General features: G+C 34.8%; 1 long non-coding RNA gene across 2 annotated transcripts in view; it reads right to left on the bottom strand.

The window, feature by feature from the left end:
• Positions 1-422: 422 nt before the first annotated feature.
• LOC139030439 (uncharacterized) overlaps positions 423-6,955 on the bottom strand; it is a 55,273-nt gene continuing 48,740 nt past the window's right edge. For both annotated transcript variants that reach the window (XR_011482808.1, XR_011482809.1), the window contains 2 exons: positions 2,242-2,327; positions 423-850 (listed from right to left, as the gene is read on the bottom strand). This is a non-coding gene — a long non-coding RNA (uncharacterized lncRNA). The remainder of the gene's footprint in view (positions 851-2,241; positions 2,328-6,955) is intronic.

Genomic DNA, 6,955 nt, shown 5'->3' with positions numbered 1-6,955 from the left:
CCACAACTGAAATGTTAACAAGTAAAAAGAAAGGAGCTCTAAATATCCAACAACTATGAGACAGTCTCAAAAGATGTAATATCCATAATTGGAATACAAGAAGAAGAATAAGTATAGAACAAAGGAAGTATTTGAAGTAATAACTACAAAGACTATTTCCAATTTAATGACAAATACAAAACCACAAATGCAGGAAGTTCAAGCAATGTTAAAGCAGAATAAATACCAACATTTCTGTACCTGGGCATATCATATTAAACTGAAGAAAACTGAAGACAAAGACAAAATTTTGAAAGTAGGGGGCCAGGAGGGAATGAGACGACCCATAGGTATAAGAATTACGTTGAACATCTCTGTAAAGCACACAAGTGAGAGGTGAGTGAAATATATAAAGGTCTATAAGTAAAACCACCATCCTGGAATTCTTGTTTCCAGCCAAATTTTACTGAACACTGAGGGAATGCATTTGTAGCAGACATGCCCTGTAAGAAATATTAGTAGAAAGTCTACAGGAAGAAGGAAATGATTAGATTGGAAACTTGGATCTACATAAAGAAAGGAAGAATGGCATTCAGTTCAGTTCAGTTCAGTCTCTCAGTCCTGTCTGACTCTTTGCAACCCCATGAACTGTAGCGCACCAGGTCTCTCTGTCCATCACCAACTCCCAGAGTTTACTCAAACTCATGTCCATTGAGTCGGTGATGCCATCCAACCATCTCATCCTCTGTTGTCCCCTTCTCCTCCAGCCTTCAATCTTTCCCAGCATCAGGATCTTTTCAAATGAGTCAGCTCTTCCCATCAGGTGGCCAAAGTATTGGAGTTTCAGCTTCAGCACCAGTCCTTCCACCTGCTAAAGAATGCATTGGTCATAGCAAACACCCTCTTCCAATCATGGCAAGGTAAAACCATTTATATGTAGTATTAATTATTGATATAAAATATAGCTCTTTAGATCATAATAATAGTAATGATGTACTGCATCAAAACAAAACTATAAGCAAATATTCCAAAGTTACAAGATACAAGGTCAATATCCAAAATTCAACTGTTTTCCTTTATGTCAATAGTTGACAATTGGAATTTTAAAAATAACATTTTTAAAATGTTAAAATAGCATCATAAAATGAAGTACTTAGGTATAAATTTAGCAAAATATATATAGGATATATATGTGGAAACTACAAAACTGAAGAAAGAAATCAAGGAAGATCAAAATAAATAGATAAACGTTCATTGTTCATGGATTGAAAGAATCACTCTTGTCAAAATCTCAGTTCTTCCCAATTTCTTATTTAGAGAATATAATCCTGATATATAAAATAGAAATGCAAACTAATAATAGATTATTTTGGCTTCTTTGATAACTGGATAGTTAAATGTTTAATTCTCTAAATACTGAAAATCCTAATGGTTTGGAGAATAAAAAGTATTTCCAAATTTTCTAATTATGGATCTTACTTACTTGGTCACAAGATGAAAAATGTAATATTTTATAAAATGTGGAAAATATTTAGAAGTTCCTGCATGCAAAAGATTAGTATTAATTGTCTGTAAGAAAAAAAATGCTTATTTTCTTATCATAAAAATAGGAAGACCATTTCAAAATTTTAGATCTCTAAAAAATATAGTAATAAATGAACAGTTACATGAAGGCACTTCCATCAAGTTTGACAAATGCTTTACATTTGCAACTGGTAAAGGATGCTTGACTTACAACCAATTTGTAAGAGTTCAAGAATTAAACAGTACAAGGACTCTTATGAATTAATGTTCTCTCATATTTCAAACAAAGATTTATCATTAGAGGATAGTTTAATAGTTGATTTCAGTGAAGTATTGTTACAAATGGTTGTTATTTTATGATCCATACACTTGACAAACTCAAACATGAGTAGGTGGAGAAATTCAAACATAAGTAACAAATCCATTTATTCTCCAATAAATGCTAGAGGCAGATGTTACTGTTAATCTCCTTGTGGGAGAATCTTTTCACTTTGAAAACAGAACTATTTCACTTTTCGTCATCTACACTAAGCTTACACAAAATTTCCGAAGATCTTGGAGGAAAAAAGGCAGATTGGAAAAATCTTTATGTTTATGGCTATTCTACAGTGGATTAGGAAAGGAGAGAAATATTTTTAAAAGCAGGTGGTATATTGTGAAAGGAAGCAGAGGGGAAATTTTTGGAAATTGAGTCAAGAAAAAGTTGACTAAGACATGAAAATTTTACTGGAGAGTTACCATCAACAAAGACCTGTATCTTCAATATTCTTAGCCTCTAATCCCTCCTTGTTCCAGTATCCAGTAGCAGTCCGCAGGAAACCGACCTATATAATGGGGAAGTGAGGATAAAGGGGTAACAGATATTTTCCCGATTACAATATTGAACTTGATAATTTTTTTTTCCAAAAGTCATATAGTTAACTTGTATAAAATACTACTATTAGTGGTTAAGCACATGGAGTCTGGCATACTAAATCCTCAGGAAAGCACTTTAGCCCTTTCTGACTCTGCTGACTGAGCAAGTAGCTTAATTTCTCTAAGACCTGGTTGCCTTCTTAATGAAACTGAATTAGCACCCTTTTCGTAAGAGAAAATCGAGTGATATAACTGACGTTCAGTGTTTATCACAGAGACCACCATGTGGTAAAGCTTTAATATATTGGTTATTAATATAAACTTCAATGCCTTATACTGCATGGAATTGTTTGTACACATACTACCATTTAAAAGACAGCTCAATTTTTAATAGAATTGCCCAATTCATACCATAATTGTATTTTAATTCATATAATGTACTAGTGTTTTAAAAAATATTTTCTTCCATTTTGTAGGTTGTCTTTTTTATATATAATTTATTTGACTGTATCTGGTCTCAGCTGCAGTATGTAGGATCTTTCATGGCAGTGTACATACACTCTAGTCATGGCACGTGGTCTTCAGTAGCTGTGGGGAGTGGACTTCATTGTTCCAAGGCATGGGGAACCTTAGTTCCCCCACGAGGGATTGAATCCAGGTCTCCTGCATTACAGGACAGATTCATAATCACTGGACCACCAGGGAAGCCTCTGATAGTGTTTTTTTAAGACTATTTTTAGACTAATTTAAGGTTTATAACAAAATTGAGAGGAAGATATAAAGATTTCCAGAAAACCTTCTGCCCCAACACATGCATACCCTCCCCTTTTATCAATATCACTCATCAAATGGTGCATTTTTTTTTTTTTTTTTTACCCAGGAGGAATCTAAATTGACACATCACAATCACCCAAAGTCCACAGGTTACATTAGGGTTCACTTAGCGTTGTACACGCTATGGGTATTGACAACTGTATAATGGCCTATGTCTATCATTATGATATCGTACAGAGTACTCACTGCTCTAAATTTCTGTCGCCTGCCTATTCCTTTCTGCCCCAGCAGCTCCCTGGCAACAACAAATCTTTTTATTGTTTCCATAGTTTTGCCTTTCCCACAATGTCATATAGCTGGAATCATACAGTATGGAGCTTTTCATATTAGCTTCTTTCACTTAGTAATATGAATGTAAGCTTCCTCTCTGTCTTTCCATGGCTTGGCAGTTCACTTCTTTTTAATGTTGAATAACATTCCATTGCCTGGATCAGCTGCAGTTTATCCATTCACCTATTGCAGGGCATCCTGACTGCTTCCAGGTTTTAAAAATAGTGAATAAGGCTGCTGAAAACATCTAGGTGCAGGTTTTTGTGAAAATACAGGTCTTCGGTTCCTTTAGGTCAATATCAAAGGAGTATGAATGCTGCATTGTATGGTGAGAGTATGCTTAGTTTTGTAAGAAACTGCCAAACTGTCTTCCAAGGTTGCTGTACCATTTTACACTTTTAACAGCATTATTAGAGTACTGCGAAGGAAGAAATAGTAAGAATTCATATTGATGTATGTGTAGCACAGTAATTTTCAAGGCAATCTTCTTTTTAGTACACTGCAGTTTCCTCATGATAACTTGGTATATCTGATAGTTACCATATTCCCATTTGCTCATGTAGCAAAGAACAATGATTGCCTGTGATTATTCAGCAAATTATTGGCACAGTATCCCTGAATAATCTCAACTAAAAGCCAGGTTGATTCACTGTTACTGTTTTCAAAAGTGTATAACCCATTCGGAGACCAGTGACAAATACTAATATTAGAATCCTTCTCAGAGAAAATTTATCTTTCCTTATGAAATACAGAGATAGCTATTTTTGCAGTGTTTAACATGTAAACAGTCATCTTCTGTGACTTCTTCAGGATGGAGGCTGGACTGTGTGGCATGGGCTGTGTACATTTTTGAAGGCCACACAGCACTGCTTATGACTGGTCATTCTTCCTTCACTGATAAAGTAAGCTGTACCAGCCAGGCCCATTGACTCTTATTTCCAGACGAAGCTGATAAAATTATATAGTGCTGCATATTACATTATATTATAATCTGATCATACATGAGGAGTAGTTCTGGCTCTGTTTGGCGGGATAGAGGGCACACGTGCACAGGATGCCAGTCTGTGCTGTGTGGTGAAGCAAATGCTGAGGTCACTGCTTATAATTGAATGTTCTGCCTCTCTCAATGGGCCCTGGAGTTAATTTATGATAGCTTTCTGCTGTTGCTGTGCTGTGTGCTGTGCTTCGTCGTCCGCTGGTGTCTAACTCTTTGTGACCCCATGGACTGTAGCCCACGAGGCTCCTCTGTCCATGGGGATTCTCCAGGCAAGAATACTGCAGTGGGCTGCCATGCCCTTCTCCAGGGGATCTTCCCAACCCAGGGATCGAATCCAGGTCTTCTGCATTGCAGGTGGATTCTTTCCCATCTGAGCCATCAGCGAAGCCCTCTCCTGTTACTGTCATTTGTTTGACTTAGCCACATCAATGGATATAGTGTGTATACTGTAGTCCAGATCAGTTGAAATATACAAGTAACCCTCAACGCAAATTTGAACTGTGTGGGTCCGCTCATATGCATTTTTTTTCAATAGTAAATACTGCAGTACTACCAGATCCACAGTTAGTAGGATCCTCAGATGCAGGAATTGTGGATACAGAGGGTTGACTATAATTTATACAAGGATTTTCCATTATTTGCTGCTTTGTTCAAGGGTCAACTGTATGTATTTGTTTTGAAAGAAACATCCTTGACTATATTAGTGACATAAAATTTGTCCTTCCTTTATGAAATAGAAGTATTAACCCTGAAAATTGAGAGAAAACTTAAATTTTTAATTTTAAAATGTGAACCTAATTTTGTTTTTTCCATTTACTATTGACAATAGACAAATCATTTTCCTTCTTTGAACCTCAGTTTCTTCTGTAAAATTGGAGGAATACCAATATATGTGAACATAATTTAGAAACTAAAGAAATATCTGTTTAAATTTAAACATTAATAAAGAATAATTGAAATGATTTAACCTATAGGAACATTATTTAAGTCCTCATTTTTTCCCAGGGCTTTTATTTCTCTTCTACAATGTTAATGTATTGAAGGGACGTTTAATTTGCCCAGAATCATTGTGCTTTTTAGTGTTAAATAGGAACAATGATAGGGGTTGTTTTATAAGTTAATTTGTATTTCTTAAGTTTCTTTGTTATTTTAACATGAGAGTTCTTACTCTCAGCTTTTTGAGGAACTATTCTGTTGTGCACTGTATCTCTTTGTTTTCTCAATTGTTAGGTAAATATTTTAACTAACTCAGGTTGTATATTTTATTATTTACATTTTTTCCTTAATGTACTATTACAGATTGGTTTGTGGAGCAGGAATGAACTGCAGAGTTATTTATAGAAATGTCCTTTCACACCTGGCTAACTGAGGCACAGAGAAGCTAAGTGGTTTGTGCAAGGTCACTCAGCTAGTTTAGCAGAATCTGTCCACACTCACTGATTAGGTTAGTGATCCATGTGTTTTTCATAAGACCATTGCCTTAGATAATGACACATAGACACAAAAGCGTGTCAAATATGTGATGGATTAATCATGCCTTAAAGGAAAGATCAATCTTAAAGAAAAGAACTTTCACATTCTTCCTTATTTGCAGTCCCCAGTTTCCAGCTCCTCAGCTCAAATGTGTCAGCATATTCTTTTGGGGGAGAAGGCTCAGTAAGTTTTCTGACATCAAGCACAAAGAATTTCTTTGGCACTTCTTAGCTTTTATTTTGACCTTGTCTTTTGCACTTAATAAAATCCCCCCAAAGACTAGACATTTGAAGGAAAAAAAAAAATTCTGTGATCAAATCACAGCACTTCATTTTGACTTTTCAAAATAAGTTAAGACATAGTTATATATTCATAACTCTTATAATCCAGAAATTATTTATATTCAGCAGGATTTCTAGATTTTTGATAAATTGAGTGTACTTAAATTAGGAAAATAGATACATATTCCTGCTCCTATATTTATAACAGTTTCTATAACAGTTTTATAACATCATAAGAAACCTTATGATATTCATGTAGTGCATTCATTTTCTGTATCCTACTATTCTTTATTTTATTATAACATAGCCTTCTTATTAGACTAAAATATATTAGGGAATGTGCCTTCTTCAGCTTTATTTTTCCATGACCAAACAGAATGCCTGCAACACAATCAGAACATTAAAAAGACATCTTGAGTTAAACTGCTGACAGCTAAAATAATCTCATCCAAGAAGAGGAATCCAACATTTACATATCCAATCTCACTTTCAATACCTGAACTCTGATTCCTTTAACCTGATCCTTGGTGTCTAATATTGCATATTGTGTTGTATCACCAATATCAACATGTCTATGACTTTCCACAAGATTTAGTTCTTATTCCAAAAACACTCCTTCAAGTAATCAGTTATATTATCTCAGACACTATGACTTAAAATATGGGATCATATTCTCTGTACTTTATTGCATTATGAACTACACTAATTTTTTCACTCATTCATTGTAGTGGTTTAGTCGCTA

Source organism: Odocoileus virginianus, chromosome 22, assembly GCF_023699985.2.
Source record: "Odocoileus virginianus isolate 20LAN1187 ecotype Illinois chromosome 22, Ovbor_1.2, whole genome shotgun sequence".
Taxonomy (NCBI): Eukaryota; Metazoa; Chordata; class Mammalia; order Artiodactyla; family Cervidae; genus Odocoileus; species Odocoileus virginianus.
Note: the sequence above shows the minus strand (reverse complement) of the source record. Positions and strands in the feature narration are given on the sequence as shown.